The sequence below is a fragment of the Gobio gobio genome (genome assembly GCF_949357685.1).
Source record: "Gobio gobio genome assembly, chromosome: 1".
Lineage (NCBI taxonomy): Eukaryota > Metazoa > Chordata > Actinopteri > Cypriniformes > Gobionidae > Gobio > Gobio gobio.
In genome coordinates this window covers 24,326,281-24,345,217 of record NC_137097.1, presented here as the reverse complement: position 1 = coordinate 24,345,217, position 18,937 = coordinate 24,326,281, and the positions used below count along the sequence as shown (strand labels likewise).

Genomic DNA, 18,937 nt, shown 5'->3' with positions numbered 1-18,937 from the left:
TGAAGTGACTTTCTTTCTAAGCAAATCATTTGAGAATGCCTAATGTTTGCCATGTATGTTCCATAGAGACGTGAATCACACGGTGTCAGCAGATATGGCTGTAGATTTGTGTACACTCTGCATAACATTGTGTTGTCCACCCCTTCTGACACCACCTCACAACATTCTTCAGAGCTTAAAACAAACACATTGTTTGGGCCTTTCAATGACACCACTTTTTCCTTGTTTGCCATCTTCAGCTTTGCTGTTTCCTCCAGACGATTTGCTACTTGAGTTAAGACATTTTTTCCAGAGCGGACCATTTTCTTCACCTGATGTAGATAGTTTTCGAACTTAAATGCACTGCAGTTGTCAAGGCAGCCAAAGTTTTGAGCATCCTCTGAAAGGTGCAGCAATGAATGGACGTTGTACACTAAAAATGTTCCCCCATACAGCTCCCGTCCTTTCTCCACAAAGTATTGCAGTAGTTGGCTGGCATAAGGCCCTTGTGCCTTTGTGAGTTCTGGACTCACCAAGATGCACAGAGCAGTGCTAAAACACAAGAAGTGTTCATACAGTTGTCCTTGTAGTGCTCCCTTCAGAACTATCTTCCCTGTGTATAATGCGAACTGCCTGAACTCGGTTGCTTTCCAGCGCTCAATTTCTTGCAACCCTCTTGGCTTTCTGGCAAAGCAGTCAGGAATTGTTTTCTTCAGTGTCACCAACCTATTGCTTACACAGGCTATATCTCCTGATGACATGCGATACTCTGATCGACCTCTTGTCCACAATAGCAGCAACTTTTTCATGACCCCAAGGCAGCTCTGGTGCATATAATCTATGGGGAATGATTTGATCATGTCAATTGGGAGGACAGTGAAAGGTGAAATCTTCTGCTCTTGATGGTGTTCTGGTTGCAAACACTCCCTGAATGATTGGTCTGTCCTCAAGGTCAGATTGTCAACATCAGGATACGTCATCCGACCATCCCAGGATCCCCTCTGGGTGCATCTGTCGCACCCATAGTAACCAGAGAACTGCTTGACACATTTGACCATGGCTTTGGCTGGAGCATCGCATGTGACACATCTCAGTTGGATCTTTAAATGCTTCCCTTCCCAGGTCAGACCATTCTGCATTAGTTCTGCCAATTCCTGAACTGTGTCACTAACAAAGTCTTGTGTTTTGGGTTTAGATGCAGCAGTGGTGAGGCAGAGGGGGAAGATGCATGCTGGTGTCAAATTCATGGAACAAAGAACTGGCCAGAGGGACAAGTTTGAACTTTTGAATAATGGTAGCCCATCAACGTTTATGGAGAGGTCAAGTGACTGCAGATGGTCTGTCACAGCTGCAGGATATCTGCTCAGATGTTTTGAGAGCTGATCTGACACCTTAAACTGTACACTCTCAACAGCATCTTTGGTAGTAAGTTCATAATGGTTCTCATTTCCAAAGAGTGTCCTTGCAGTATGGGGGAGTTCTGCATGCCCATGTCTTTTAAGGATGTTTAAGAGAGCATCCACAGCATTATGTTTAACTTGGAACATACATGCCCATTCTGAAAGTGCTTCCCTGAGCGTGGTTGTTTCTTGTTCACTCTCAGAACTTGACAGGGCGAGATCTGAAAACATGCCAAGATTTTCCTCCTCAAACTGCTGGTTGTGACTAAGACTGCCACTATCACCAATGCTGGCCATCTCAACTGAATGGATTATTTCATTGTTGGCTGCCTTCTTTTGTGCCCTAGACACTCTAGCCCAGATTTTGTTGTACTGCCTCCTACGCTCTTTGGATGTCATCAAGCTACTGTACTGGTGTCTCTGCCAATAATTCAATAAATTATGTTTGTCAGTATATTTCCAGATTTACTCTTTTTTTTTGTTTTTCTTTTTTTTTCTCAAACTACCTGTATCATAATTATAACTTAATACCTATAACTTAATTTGGTACTGAACTTACCTTCATGGAGGACATATTTGCCAAAATTGTAAAGGCTGAGAAAACATAAATGAACAAATTATTATATATACATCAAACTATTAAAACCAGATAAATTAAAAATCTGCTCAAATGTTGTTCCTCAGATATACCCCCATCTCCCCATCATAGTGTTTGAAGTGCTTTTGTTTTTATTAAATTAAGTTGGATGTTTACTTAATATTGTGTTTATATTAAACTTAAGTGTTGTTGTTTTTTGGTGACATAAATCCTATAAAACTAAAGTCTTAACACATGGTTTTATTTTAAGTAAAACCATTTGTAAATTGTTACTAGTTCAAAATGTTCATCTTAAAATGTACAATTTAAATGTAAATTGTATTAATTTAAATGTTAATGTAATAAGGTTTAGAGATAATTCCAAAAAGATATGTATTGATACATAAATTCAGCCTGAATTGATGGTCTGCGAAGTCCGCACCAAAATGTGACCTCAGGAATAAGTTAATGAAGTGAACCACATATTTATTTAAAGGGGGTGGTGTATTATTATTATTATTATTATTATTATTATTGTGATTTGGACCAAATTGCCTATTGTTTTTATGGTCCGCGTAAATTTTCTTTTCGGTATATTTGCACAGTATTCAACCCTAGACCTCATTTTGATTACACTCCAGTACAATAGGTGGCGGCATGCATATAGATATACTGCCCTCTAGTAAACCCACAGGTGAACCGGAAATTATGCCTATATGTGTTACGCCTATGATATGCACACAGCACGGCTGGTAGAGGGATTGCTGGAAGGCTACGGGTTCAAACCCCTTTAAAAGGTACGATTTTCTATCATTTAAACGCTAAAATGTGTTTACTTATCAGTACAGTAGATGTTTTGCTTTTCTATTAATCAAGAATCAATTCTTTCGACAGATTGTGCATCGCGAGCTACAGGGACTGATCGCGCGCGCTAGAAATGTAAGTTAACTTGCCTCGCGCACTTAACCCGCAGGTTATAGCTATGGATGAAAGGTTAATATCTTAATAAATTTAACGTTACTTACCACAAATGTAACTGTATGTGCCCAGTTTTCACGGGGACAGTGGGGAATGGAACCGCGACGTACTAACGTTAAACACTAAAATTACGGGAATTAACGTTTCAAACCTACGATATGAACGCGACGCGAACACTTATCAAACAAGTAAATATATCTACAAATCTCTTATAAACGAACGAATCTTTTCTCAAACAAGTATGAACAATATATATTCACAAATAACCTACGAATAAACTACAAACCTTAACCTATAGTAAATCTTATCAAACTATAACTTGCTCTACAACTAATATAAATACTCTATATGGTAACTAGCTTAACCTATAATGAAAACTAAACAAAGTAACTAACTTATCTAACAATTAACTACAAAATACACGCAATTTGTATGAAAGAATACGAAATCGATAGGAGCTCTTGTCTATTCCACCACCGTCTTCAACCAACAGACGTTAATTCCGTTTTGTCAGTTATAAGTCACTCGCGTCGCGAGGCGCATTCCATGCATTCAAATGTATTATGTTCCAGCTCATATAAACCTATATCATAGACCTATAATAACAACTAAATGCTGTCATCTTTCCTGTTACAACACAACTTCTTTCCTTTCTACATAGTAAACAGTTTGAATTTAAGTTCAATATGTTCATATATAGTTAACCATGAAATGTAGTAATTAACCCTCATATGGTCCTCATTTCCTGTTTACAAATCTGGTCTTTGGGGTCAATGTGACCCCAAAATTGAAAGCGTAATTGTAAAAAATATATACGTTTTCAATAATACAAATGATATATCATTTTTTTTTGTTTACTCCTCATCTATACATTAGTGCTGTGTTTTGGGAGATTTGAAGTATTTTTTTTTACCCATTTACCACAAAAATCTGCAACTACACCATTAGCTTGCATGAGAAATATCAATTTTTTATGAAAAAATCACTTAAATTATGATCTAAATTTAATTTAAATTGTTTCTGGATATTGATCTAGGTGTTGGGTGTAGAATTATGCCATCTGGTGGTTAGATTTATACCTATGGGTATAACAGTTTAGGCAATAACTTGTTTTGACCAGCAGAGGGCCATTGAAAGCCATTCATTTTGCTGGATGTGGCCACCTTGTTTATAAATGCCACATAAGTCACAGATTATAGTTGCATATTATTATTTAAAAAAATAATAATTTAACTTTAGAATGTAGACAAAATAAAATAAATAATGTGTAAATAAAACCAACAGCATTATCCAGAAATAAACAGGGGTAAAAGGCATAGCAATCCTCTGGCTCAGAGTCCCCGGTCTTCCAGTTTTCAGCACATTTTTTGGAATTCAGCACATAGTCCAGGGTCTCAAGAAGTGTGTAGGCCTACCTCTTTGCCATACTGCCAGCACAGAATGATCCAGGACACCAAAGGCACTCTTTTATTTATTTTGCGTGGGAGCAACTATGTTTTCAAAACACATATGCAACTCTTACATCTCAACATAAACTTTCTCAAAGTGGAAAAGGTCAGTTGTTTTCATCTCCATTTGATCTCTCTCTTCCTCTCTCTGAGTGTGTGTGTGCGTGTGTGCGTGCGTGCACACGTGTGTGTGTGTGTGTGTGTGTGTGTGAGAGAGTGAGAGAGGGAGAGAGGGAGAGCGAGCATGTGTCCCTGTGTGTGTGTGCGTGCACGTGTATGCGTGTGTGTGTGTGTGTGAGAGAGAGAGTGAGTGTATTTGTCTCAATGTGTGTGTGTGTGTGTGAGAGAGAGAGTGTGAGTGTATTTGTCTCTGTGTGTGTGTGTGTGTGTGTGTGTGTGTGTGTGTGTGTGTGCGTGTTTGTGCATTAGGTCTCACCCTTTTAAATCTTTTTTCTGCATTTGTGGCTGATTTTATTTGCCAAATTCTATACAAATGCTCTCTGTGTTAGTCATATGTGTGTGTGTGCGCGCGTGTGTGTGTGCGCGTGTGTGTGTGCGCGCGTGTGTGTGTGCGCGTGTGTGTGTGCGCGTGCGTGTGCGCGCGTGTGTGCGCGCGTGTGTGTGTGTGTGTATGGCGTCATATAGCTGTCTTTATTATGAGAGCGCACACACAATATAAGCAAGCACAGAAACAGAAATCGAGAGCGTAAAAACAGAAACTGAACAGATGAAACATAATCTTGTGGCAAGTAAAGCTGTCATCACGAGCGAATAAATTGTGATCCAGCACAGGTTTGAAGGTGGCAGCGATGTCTCAGTGTGATCGAATTCGTTTTCGGATTGGCAGCTCGGTGGCGTTATCATCTGCGCTCTCTCTGTTTGAAAATTCTCCTCGCTCTCGATTATATCTTCCAACCGGAAACACGTCATGGATTAAGGCTTGACAAGACGATCACTGATCAATTGAACTGCATTACTACGAACTGCCACTAGAGTTCAGAATTGCGACTTTGGAGTTAATTGCCAACAACAACAGATGGAGGAATAATTGCAACTCATCTGCTCACCTGGTTTACTGAAGCCATGGAGTCAGGAGAAAACGTAAGTTTAAAATATTTCAAATTACACATGTTGATGCGTATGCGACTTAATAGTGAATGAGTTTTGTGTTTATTTGTAATGGCTAAAGCTGCAATTTTAAAAAGTCATTAATAGGCATTTGTCTAAAACCTGCAACCTAGGCAAATAACCAACAGCAGTACAGTTATCATTATCAGTTTAATCATTTATTTGGTGAAGAGGTGTTGTGAAACATACTTCTACATAAAGTGTACTTGCTAAATCTATATAATTAATAGCTTGCTGATGGAATGTGTGTTTATGTCTCCTTTACATGTCAATACGTTACTAAAAAAATTCCCTACTGAAAAATACAGCTCAAATCAGCATAAGCAGGTAGCAGGTTTTAGCTGGTTTAAGTTGGTCCTTCCAGCCTGACCAGCTAAGTCCAGCTAGACCATCTTAAAAAGTGACCAAAACACAACTAGAACAGCTTGCTACACAAGCAAAACCAGCTTATACCAAACTGGGAGACCAGCTAAAACCAGCTCACCAGATTATGATGTTTTTTTCACTAATGGTAGCTTCAAAAAAAAAAAAAAACCCTCTGAACTAGCATACTGTGCCTTCAAGATAAAAAAAAAACCTTAGTAAACAGTGGTTAAGTGCAAGTCAGAAGAGATGTTAATACCGGTATATACTTTGTGTTCATTTGTCCTAGAGCACTATGAGGGAAATAGTGAACACAGCTCAAAACCTCATTACCGTAATCAACAGCACATTGCAGTCTCCTAGGTTAACTAGTCTTCAGGTTAACCAGACAAGAGGACAACACATCAGCCACCCACAGCCCTCGCCCCAGACCTCCGTACAGCAGGAAATGATAAGGTTCATTCTTCTGTTTTTTGTGATGGATAAAATTCTGTAGGTTTTGTTAAATATATTAGTTTATAGTATGCATATACATGTGGGAATTGTTGTTTGTATCATTTTAGATCATTTCCAGGAGTTTTTCAAAAGGGGTTGAAGGGAAAATCAAAGTTTGTCCCCATGAAACGCAAGGCACCAAAGACAGTTGTGATGTCATTTTACCTTCTGCCTCACATGACTACAAAAACTCCAAAAGGCAGTGATGAATTCAAGTTGATTGAGGCAGGACTTGGGAAAAGAAGCTTACAAGTTAACGATAACATCAGTCATGCCGAAGTATGTGCTGGTAATAGTATAATTCTTGGACCATACTTATATAATGCACACTCACATTGTAAACACATTTTATTTATATACAGTTGTCTGAGATGTTGTGTCTTGAATTCCCCAAAATGCAAGGCTTGGATGGAGGCTGGCTGCTGTATAAAGCAATGGGTATTGTTTGATTTTATTATTTAAAATTTTTTTGCTCTTTTACTAGCTTTTCTATATTTCAGTTTTGCTATATTCACAGGTGGAAGTGGACAGAGGCCCCTAACTGTGATTGCCCCAGAATCAGAAGGCTATACAGGAGCACTAGTACAAACAGCAAGCAATTGTGGCAAATCTGTTCTTTATATAGTGCCACTTCAACTGGAAATTGATATGACTCCATTGCCACTCAATTCCAAAGAATTTGATAAAATGCCCAAAGCTCACTGCAGTAGATGCAATGAACAAATGCCATTACAGCTCTTGGCAATCCATGTCAATTCCTGTAGCAGTGCAAGTTTTTCTGACAGTGAGGAATCAATAACTGTGGAATCGGATGCTGCAGAAGGTGTGCATGACGAAGGTGTGCATGCAGAAGGTGTGCATGACGAAGGTGTGCATGCAGAAGGTGTGCATGACGAAGGTGTGCATGCAGAAGGTGTGCATGACGAAGGCAGCAAAGAAGTAAGTTAACGTGTTTTAACTATTTCCTGGTATTTTTAAAACCACAATATTGAGTATTGCCATGTAATGCAATTTATATTTTTTATAGCTATTCAACTGTGACTCTGATGTGGAATTTGTTCCACCTGTTCTGAATGCAGAACCATCCAAAAAGGTAATTGTTGTCATGGAATCTTTTTTTTCTAATTTATAGAATTATATACCCTGCTTATGTTCCCATGTATGTATTCTCATATTTTCAGAGCGAGTATGCATCTTGCCCAATATGCCAGGAACCATTTCCTCTTTATTTTCTAGAGGTGCATGCAAGCACATGTGGTGAGAGGTAGGAGTGGTTAAACTATCCTATGTTCTGAAACACATCAGGCTATTGCAGAATAGAATATGAAATACAGATTATTTGAACTTCATGTAATTTACTTTGTGATTAATTGTATAATTTCTCATTATTAGCTTTTTAAATGTAATTTAAGCATCCAAATGTTACCCAGGTTTAAAAACATGTTTCATTAACGTTCAATAGTGTATCATTTACTTTTATGAAGGAACAAAAGTTTTCCCATTGTGACATTGTTCTCTTTTCTATTGTATATATTTCTCAGACCTGTAGAAAACCAAGGAACCTTGGATGTAGAAAAAAATGAGCCTCAAAGGTCAGAACCGATTACAGTAGATAAACTGTGAAATTGTTATCGTGAAATATATGTGTGTGTGTGACACACACACACACACACACACACACACACACACACACACACACACACACACACACATACACATATGTGATTGAGTTGTCGTTTTTCCAGCCTTGATGACATCCTGCAAAATCTAGCTGAACAGGTGGACAACTCTCAGACATTCTCAGTCTGTGTCACTCGATCTAACTTCTTTCACCGTGCTATTCAACAATGGAAAAGACAAAAGAAAAGCACCCCAAAATGCTCCCTTAAAGTTTGTTTTGTTGGAGAGGCAGGTATAGATACAGGAGCAATAAAGAAGGAGTTCCTTACTGGTAACTGTCTTTCATTTTTTTGGTGTATCAGTTGTTGTGAACAATATCTCGTTGATATTCTCTTCTTGTGCTGTTTAACTTACGTGCACTTATTGATTTTGGCAGACCTGATGAATGGAATTGAATTACGCTACTTTGAGCCTGGCCCTGACAACAAGGGAAAGAATCCTATATACTCAATAAGTGCCCTGGAGGAGAGCTACTTCAGGTTTTAAGAAAACCTTTTTATTGCATTAAGTTTTACTTATGTATTTTCCTTTTTTATGTGTGTGTGTGTGTGTGTGTGTGTGTGTGTGTGTGTGTGTGTGTGTGTATACACTACCAATCAAAAGTTTTGGTACACTTTGAATATAAAGTTATGAAAGTGTACTCAAAGTTTTGATTGGTGGTGTATATGCTTGAAATTTGTCTTTTAAATATCCTTAGGAGCTTTGGAGAGATCATTGCTTGCTCCTTGGCTCAAGGAGGTCCAGCACCTGACTTCATGCGCAATTGGTGCTACACCTATCTTGCTACAGGAGATTTTGACCGTGTGGTGTTAACCCCCGAAGATGTCACAGATGTAGAAACCATCGAATTGATTGAAAAGGTAAAGCTATAATAATGGTATATGCAATATTATGGGGTGGTTTCCCGGACAGGGATTAGACTAGTCGTCCAAACTGAAAATTTGCACTGATATATCTTAACTTCTTAACCCGCACCGGTTCGTGGACGGGGGGGTTGACGGAAGTGGGGGGGTGTGTACTTTTATTAACTTTTGTTTTATACAAAATATTCAATCAACTATCACAAACTATGCATCATTTGAAAGCTAAAACACTCAAGATTCATGTTCTGAACTTGTTTTTGCAATAAATACACCAGAGAGGAAAGGGTTAAATGAAACACTAAAGGACCTGCCATGTAAACATAAGCAAAATATCAGCGTTACTCATCTTTCATCTCCTGTCGTTCAGATCAGATCGGACGAATCCAATAAACACCCGCATACATCTCTGTGTAAGAGTCCACTCTTCAAAATGCATCCCACTTTTTAATCCAAAACAACGAAAAAATAGGGAAAAAACTAAAAATCCTCCGTTGTTTGCAAGAGAGTTTTGAGTTAGCGTGATCAATCATGTCCATTTTCAATGAAATATCGATTCTATTCCGTGTCTGGCAAACTCCCCCTGCTAGAATAGCTTCTCCCACGTGCAATGGTTCAACCCTCGTCTCTCTCCTTCAATCAGAGACTCTTCTGGGATGCATCATATAGAGGAAGCGCTTTACAGGCTTGGTGAGCTGTCAATCATTGCGCCCATGGTTTTCGTTGGATAAAGGCACTCGGTGCCCAGCCAATGCCTTTTCAACAAAGGTTTGATTGATGGACTTAGTAACCAATCAAAAGGCATTATCTTGCGCAGTTTGCGTAAGTAGGCTTTGGTGAATACTGTTTGCGCGCTCGCTGCGCGCTCTCCATGGCGCAACTGCAGTGGAGCGCGCTGTCTCTCACTGACACTTATTATCAGCTAAATGAGTTTTTTACACTTTGTAATCTCTGTAAATAGTTGCTTTAGTTTTTCAGTAACTGTTTATCCATTATAATTAGTAATATATTGCAGTTTATTGCAGATTTATTTGAATGAAAAACTACTCTTTACAATAGCAAATGTTCTGAAATAAATGGCCTTTTTGAAATGACGCCTAGACTTTTCTTGACATAAAAGCTCACAGAAGCTACATTACTGAGAGAATCATCCTCATATTTGAATCATGACATGATTAGACATTCAGTTTTATATTTAAGTTATTTTCAGGCTCTTAACATTAAATTATAATATTTTTTTCCCTAAATGAAAACAAAAAACGTGAGTCACTTACATGTATATTTACATGTATATTACTCTGTTCCCATATTACTTTGAGTTATTATGACTCTTGGGTAGCAATATTTCAAGTGTCTAGTTTAAAATAAGACCAGGTTTATGAATATAGACCATAGGGTTTAAGAGCTGCAGACATTTTCATTTGGGTATATCGTTTTCAAAAAATTCCACAAAAATGGGGCGCTTGTTAAGAGGTTAAAATACACCAGTGCACTTCGTTTTGACTCAAAATGCACACAAGTAATGTTTTAGTAAGGCATGTTTGTTAATACTACTTATATTTCATAATTATACTAAGGCCTAATCCTGGTTTAAGATAATCCCTGTCCGGGAAACAGGGTTTAGACCGGACATGGTTTAGATTAATCCAGTACTAGGCTTTAGTTATATTAGGGCATTTAAGTAGTTAAACAAACCTTACAAAAAACAATACTGGTGTGCATCTTAAAAACAAAACAATGACACTGATATATACGTCAGTGCAAGGCGTTTTTAAATTAAAACAGCTCAAACATGCGTTTTAGTCTGGGACTAGGATGAGACCTGTCCGGGAAACCACCCATAAATGTTTTAAATGCAATTCATCTGCTGTATTAAATGAGTGTTTTGCCTATCTGTACACCTCAACAGAAAATAAATACCTTTAGTATATGCTCTCATATTTTGTGGAAAGCTATTTAACTAAGTTTGGGCACAAAATCCTCCTGAAGATGAAGTGTACTGTGTTTTTTTAAGAGCATAAAATATATTGTTCAATTACATACACTAGGTGTCCCATCAAAACAGTTAAAAAGTATGTGTGCACTGCATGTATCATGTAACCTGTATGTTACAGGTAAGAATAGCCACCGATGACGAATTACGGAGTCTCACTGATAATCTGCTTTCCTGTGGATATACGGGTCTCATAAAAACAGACAGAAAGGACCCAATAATAAGGTTTGTAGTCACTAAAATGTACCTCATTGATTTATCAACTGCTAAAGCTTTTTAAGTATATGTTATTGATGGATCTAAGTGTTTTCTAGTACTTTTTTTTATAAAAGCATAAAATCTAACATTATGCATAATTTATCTAGTGTTATTGAGAGTGGAATATGTTTATAGTAAAAAAAAAATATTTTATTCTTCAGAACAATCATTCTAAACTCCCTGGCCCGAGTTCTGCCCATGCTTGAGCAAATGCGAAAAGGCTTGCAGCTCTACAACCTTCCAGATGTGATGGAACAACACATGGACCTCTGTCGGCCCTTGTTTGTGCCACTGCAGGATAACAAAGTAAAATCGTTTGAATTTAGTTGAAGCTAGGCATAAATTCTGTGATATTTATTATTCTTTTGTCTTTACTAGCCTGATGCAAACTTCCTTATGGCAAGCTGCAAACCTGACTTAAGTGAAAAAGGCACCTCAAGACATAATCTTGAACAAAGTATTCTGAACTACTTTCAAGATTTTCTTCAGGAACTAGAGGATGATGGTACAGAGCTTTAATTGTGCAGATTTGAGTTGCTTGAGTTTTTTTGTAAGTGAAAATTAAATGTAGTATTTTACTTTATTAGATGCAGTTCCTGAGCACTTTGCCGAAATCGAAGACTCAGACACTGAAGTGGTTTCAAACACCAAGACACTTACAGTTCCGGCTGTCCTGCAGTGGTTAACTGGCCAGGCACACAAGCCAGTACTACCAAGTGAGAGAAACAATTTTGAAATTCATGTGAAATTCAATCATGTCTGCCAACAGGAAGCACATACAATTTGTTTTCCAATAGTTAGTGCTTGTACCAAGACCATAACTTTTCCAGTGGCACACATGAGCTCTTACAGTGAGTTCAAACATGTACTAACTCTGGCTCTGCGTTTTGGGAATGTCTTTGGTAGAGTTTAATTTGTGGAACAATGAAGACAATGATTAATGTTTGGCACAGATTACATTTTATTTTGGTAAACATTGTAAAATCTTTTTTTACACTAAAAGTAAATGGCAAAATGAAAGTGCCATGATTGTTATCAGTTATTTTTGGTATATGCAATATCCTTGTTGTCACTGTTGTTCGAACAATGACCTTGTTAGTGATTGTTGTTCGAGTTGGCAAGAATTATTTGTATGTACTGTACCATGTTCAAATAAATGTCTCTGCCAAAGCATTGTGATGGTCCTTTAGGATTAATGGTAGTTTGTAGCTGTTCCATTTCTTCAGGACTAAATGGGCTGGAAATCTCTGGTACTTCAATGCCATAATGAGACCCGTGTGGGATCCCTACATTTTCCCAGTCAATGGTGTTGTCCTCAGCAGGCTGCAACAACACAAATGCAGACATTCATAGGGAGCTGTTCTGAACTGGCTATACTTTGTTTTAAACCGTAAAGTGTTTTTACAAGAATTTAAATGTTAAATGTATACTGTTATTGTGTGTATACCTGCTCAAGATGTTCTGGTTCAGTGGTGGAATGTTGAATATGGCCCATGACCCACAGCTGGTTTGGAGTTAGGTTTTGCTCCGTGCGTAGTGGGTGGTTGTCCCAACCATCGCAGAACTTTGCCAGGTCGTCGTTCAGCCGAGGTAGGAAGATGTAGTGAACGCAAAACATGTGAATGTTATTAGAAGGATCAAGTAGGCTATCTTCTTCCAGACCATGCAGAACCTCGTAGTAGATCTGGGTCACAGCCATCCATACGTCCCTCCATAAACGCTCGATTCTGAAATTGTTCATATTTTAGAGTGTAATTAATTTGCATTTTCAATTTCTAAGGATGTATTACAAATTTCACACACCTCTGATTATGTACACTCTTTCCTGACACAAAGCTGCCTCGTCCAGTCCCCCGCACTGTAAACATGCAGCGTGCTATGCCCAGGTTCTCGACCCCTTGATCACCTCTTACTCTGCATGTAGCGACAAAGAAAACTGTATGTCTTTTGAATTAAACCTGTCTTTCATACAAATCATTTTTTTGGCACATTTTAGTTCATATTCATGGTGTCTCAAAACAGCACATATAAGTTCACTTAGATATTCTTAAAGGGATAGTTCACCGAAAAATGAAAATTGTCATCTTTTACTCACTCTCATGTTGTTACAAATCTGTAAATATTTCTTTGTTCTGATGAACACAGAGGAAGCTTTTTTGAGGAATGTTTGTAACCAAACCATTCATGAGCCCATTCACTTCCATAGTATTCTTTTTTTGCTACTATGGAAGTGAATGGGGCTCATGGTCACTTTGGTTACAAACATACCTCACAATATCTTTCTTCGTGTTCACCAGAACAAATAAATTTATACAGATTTGTAACAACATGAGAGTGAGTAAATGACAGAATTTTCATTTTTGGATGAACTATCCTTTTACGATTCTTAATATACTAAAAATTCGTCTTTAGTACTTTAAGTACAAAATTAGTGTGTGAAAATAAAGCAGTATGGAAATGTACATTTTTTTTTTTCACCTGGCCAGTCTTGGAAGAGTAAATAAGCATACCTTGACGGCCAACCAAACCGCTGCACAGATTCCAGGAAAAAAGCAAGCGCAATGCTCGACTTGTTATTATTTGCAGCATTCAGGTACAGGACCTAACAACAACAAAATAATGTTATCCTGTCTGAGAGCCTATCAGGAACACACGAGCTGACTGACCAATGCACACATCATATTTACCTTTCTTGAGTAGCCATCCACATTGCCAAATATCACAATGTTGTACCTTACACAAGTAAAAAAAAAACATACTGTTAAACAATTTTAAAATTGTCAGATATGAAATTTGAAGATATTATTCTAACCATCCTAACCCACAGGAATAAATACAGAATTAAATATTTTTTTAACATTTTATGTTAATCATTGGCTTTAAAGATAAGAAGGCACTTTCAATACAAACCAATATGAGCACATAACTAACTACTGGTACTACTAGTGCTATATCATGCAAACCTTATTAGTTTATGATTGGTGTCGATGTGGACAAGTGACAGTGGACCCCGGACATAATAAGTTCGTCTCACTGTGCTCCCCATGCGTGTCATTCGGGACAGAACTCCAGCAGAGTCTATTCTGTGCATAGACCCTTTAATTCTGTCCCACTGAACACGATAGCCCTCGGACTGTAACAGTCCTTTGACAAGTCTGTATCCAGCATTAGGGACTCTTGCTTTAACAGCAGCAACTTTGTTGTCCAGTTCTTCATCTGACATAGAGCTGTATGAAGTCTTTGTTGAAATGCCAAGTTCTCTCATTCTTCTAAAAATTGTGCTATGACTAACACCGAGTAGATTGGCCACACACTTAACAGGTAATGGTATTTCAAAAAGATATGTCAGGAAATCAGCGGAAAGCACACATTTTGGGCGTCCCCTTTCCCCTTGCTCAAGTGTGAACAATATAGGTCGTTGTTCTTCCTCTATGCCAGCATGCACAAGTCTGCCTAATTGTTTCAGACCCTCTGTTATGGGGGAGGGTATATCAAAGATTCGGGATGCTGCATCAATTAAGATGTATTCTTGATTGCAAACATACTCCAAATAATCAAGGTCAACAGAAGACTGTTCAAGGATCCACTGAAGTCTTGTCGTCAGACGTTCCAGTATGTTACGTAGGATTTCCTAAACAAGGAACACTGCATTAGTCTTTTTGAGCTACAATAGACTAGCATTGCTTTAAATGTGTAATTTAAATGCATTGTATTAAAATGTAAATTACAAATGATAATTTCTTTAATGAATGTGAAAACTGTTTCATTTAAATGATTAAAATGCATCAGTCCATAAACTAACTGGCTACTGCTGTTGCTAGTTTTCCCTCTGCTGGCTGTTGGTTATTTGCCTAGGTTGCAGGTTTTAGACAAATGCCTATTAATGACTTTTTAAAATTGCAGCTTTAGCCATTACAAATAAACACAAAACTCATTCACTATTAAGTCGCATACGCATCAACATGTGTAATTTGAAATATTTTAAACTTACGTTTTCTCCTGACTCCATGGCTTCAGTAAACCAGGTGAGCAGATGAGTTGCAATTATTCCTCCATCTGTTGTTGTTGGCAATTAACTCCAAAGTCGCAATTCTGAACTCTAGTGGCAGTTCGTAGTAATGCAGTTCAATTGATCAGTGATCGTCTTGTCAAGCCTTAATCCATGACGTGTTTCCGGTTGGAAGATATAATCGAGAGCGAGGAGAATTTTCAAACAGAGAGAGCGCAGATGATAACGCCACCGAGCTGCCAATCCGAAAACGAATTCGATCACACTGAGACATCGCTGCCACCTTCAAACCTGTGCTGGATCACAATTTATTCGCTCGTGATGACAGCTTTACTTGCCACAAGATTATGTTTCATCTGTTCAGTTTCTGTTTTTACGCTCTCGATTTCTGTTTCTGTGCTTGCTTATATTGTGTGTGCGCTCTCATAATAAAGACAGCTATATGACGCCATATGTGTGAGCATGTAATTTCTACATTGCATTTGTGCTCAAGTACCAGTCCTTCATTTCTGTGTGAAAATTGTCTGATTTATGCTAGATTTATAGATTTTTTTTGACAAAGGAAGGAAAAATATTGAGTTTTTTTCACATTTCCCATTCATTTCAATGTGGGGTCATATTGACCCCGAAGACCAGAAGTGTAAAAATTTTTTTTTACATACCTTGAGAACAACCGAATCAAGCCCAGTTTTTTTGTGTGTGTATAGATAGATTATTTAGGAAAAGTCACCAAATATTATTCCACTCAGATGAAGGGAACCCTTTTTTTTAATCAAGGAAAAGTCGATTGGGGTCATATAGACCCCAAGGACCGATTGAGGCTTAAAAGCTGCATATTGCTTTTGGCTTGATTTTATTTTAATTGTGATTGTATAGCTTGATTCATCAAAGTGCAACTAATGTATGTTTTCTACAAATGGGTTTCTATTAAAGGGAGGCTTGTTGGTCCAGACTCTCAAGCTGATTATGAAACATCCTGTTTGTGAAAACTCAGATGCTGAATCCAATCACAACAATGGAGGATTGCAGACTGACATGTAAGTCAAAATTATATAATTGAATTAATAACTTGTGTAGAGACCTCACATACAGGAAGTGATGTCTGTACACGTAAATGACGCCAGATCATGTACATTGACCTCCCTTACTGGAAGTGCTGCGCGTTTAGGGCCAGGCACGGATTTAGAAAGCAGAGGCCCCTGGGCACAAAATCGGAGGCCCCCCAGAACTCGTGGCCCAAACTCACACAGCTTAAAAAAAAATTGTCCTAAACATGACACAAGCTTATATTAAGGGCTTCAAAATAACTGGTAACACAGTTAACAAGTTTTAAGCAGTTTGCCCTGTGTAAAAGATTTGTGCTGTTTAATGCGTTTAAGAATTTTTTTTGTTGATTTTCTGTAGCATAAAGCCTCAAAATTACATTAAAATATAGGCTACATTTGTTTGATTTCATTAAATAAAAAAAGTAAAAAACAAAAAAAAAATAATAATTAGGCTATAGGCCTATATATATATAATAATAATTTTATATATAAGAACATTTTAATATAACCGTAGAAAGAAAAGTAGCTACACAGAATAATAGCTATAGCCTAAGTTACTTTTTTTTTGTAATTGCGATTACATTTTATTGAACGATTACATAATTGTGGCCTCCGTAATTGTAATCACGATTACAAATTCGATCAATTGTGCAGCCCTGTCAGGAGAGGACGCGCTTTCTGCAAGTGAATCTCCGCTAAAATTCAAGCTTCCGTGAATGAGCGCGCACAATTGAATAAATCAAACGAAGCACAATAGAATATAGTGCAATCATTCTGACTAAAACTGGCAATTCTAGGATTTTCATTTTATGGGGGCTCAGCCCCCAGTGAGGGTATAAAAAAAATGGTAACACTTTAGTTTAGGGTCCAATTCTTACTATTAACTGCATATTAGGATATTGGCTTGCTCCCCCGAGAAAATTTAGATTTCTATGATCTACCTAATGTGCATTTTAAGTTGTTCTGAACGCCAAAAAATTAGATATAGCAATACCTTGAAAACCATGTCAGTGGGTAGATATGAATGATATAGTTTTTCCATTTTTGTCAGTGAAGATATTTATATGTTTTATGAATCATTTTCATAGACATGTTAATTTACTGAAGGCTACTAGGAAAGCTAGGTAACTAAATTTATGAAATTAATTCACAATATGCACACAATCATTATTAATCTGCCCAATACAGGCTGTGAAAAAAGCTGAACTTTTTCATTTACTGAATGCTACAAATGGAATTATTAATTTACAATATGCACACATTCATTACTATTAATCTTATGCCTAATCGGATGAAAACGGCTTTGTTAATATTTCTTATTTGTTAATTAGCTATAGGCCTATTTTAAATGACATTACATTGGCCAATTCAATTGAAAATGTCGAAATTAGACAAAAGTTTATTCATTTGAGTGAACATTTCTGACTTAGAGAAGCAGCTGTCAAATATGAAATGTTTAGTTTAGCTTCATATCTCGCACTTGACGTCGAGTCGTGCTGCCAAAATTCGCGCTCAGCCTCAGCAGCTTCTGTGCGTTCATAAAGCCTGCCTACTCTGATTTGATTGGTTTTCTCAAATATTTTGACATTGACATTTATGTCCGTTTTTAATTATTTTGTTAAATCAAGTTAAACTAAATGGAAATGACAAATGACTAGCTGAAATAAAAATATATTTTATTTTACTTGAGTTAACATGTTTTCATGTTCTTAGTTTTAGTTTGAGTCAACTTAGTTACTTATAACCCCAATAATAGCCCTGCATGTTAGATTATATGATTATTAGTAGCTACTTGAGCAAATAGTTTATGTAAAATGCATTAAAAAAAGCGCTTTTTAATCACATAAAATAGTGATTTAATCAGCCTAACGATTAAATATTAGCTTAAAGATTAAAAACAACAAAGCGATACTTCTGCAGTGATCTGACGGGAAAGACGAAAGATATAATTATAGAATTATAGAAAGAAAAAAATATGTGAAATATTACGTGAATGTAGGTTACCCTCAACTAGAGAATGAGTCCTACATATTAGGCTTTGCATTGATAAGCCTCGAAAGCGTATCTTGTCATACAAATGAACAGTCAACATTAATACAACAAGGTTACATGATTTAAAAAGCAACATATCGTACGGGGACAGATGGGTGGTGAAATCTTATGAAAAGTTTAGTTTATGAAAGGTGCTGGGCTTGCCTCTAGCTCGCTCTAGCTAAATCAGAAAAAAATATTTATTTAGGAGGTGGGTCGGTGGACGCAGATTCGGAAGGCTTCTGCGCCGATCCGGGCATTTAATCAGTGTTTTTAATAAGGGGGAAAAGTAATAGATGCCTACGGTAATGTAGCCTACGTTAACCTACCAGTCACCGCCGGTGCGCCGTGCAGGCAGTATCTGCGTCGAGCCGAGTTTTGAAAAACGTGGAGATGGTTGGAATAATGCTAATTAAATCCTCTCTGGTATCCTTCTCCCTTTTTACTTTCCGTTTTGTGGCTCCACCGTTTTTTTTAATCCATGTCGGGTTTTTTTTCGATGTCCTCAACTCTCTTTTTTTCACACTTCTTCTACGTCTTGCAGCTATCAACAGTTTCCGCAGTAAGCTCATCAGACACAGCCGATAGGCTACTGGTCATGATACTTTTTTTTGTGTGCAAATAAATTATTGTTAACACGCATACACACAAACACACACTCATTCATTCATTTTGTTTTAATTTTAAATAAA

The 18,937-nt window shown here is 37.4% G+C and overlaps 1 long non-coding RNA gene across 1 annotated transcript; it reads left to right on the top strand.

Annotated features, from left to right (window-relative positions):
* Positions 1–7,179: 7,179 nt before the first annotated feature.
* On the top strand, positions 7,180–7,924 carry LOC307124117. The gene is made up of 5 exons (XR_013816242.1): positions 7,180–7,236; positions 7,282–7,307; positions 7,396–7,461; positions 7,550–7,632; positions 7,910–7,924. It is a non-coding gene; the product is annotated as an uncharacterized lncRNA (long non-coding RNA).
* The last annotated feature ends 11,013 nt before the right edge of the window (positions 7,925–18,937 follow it).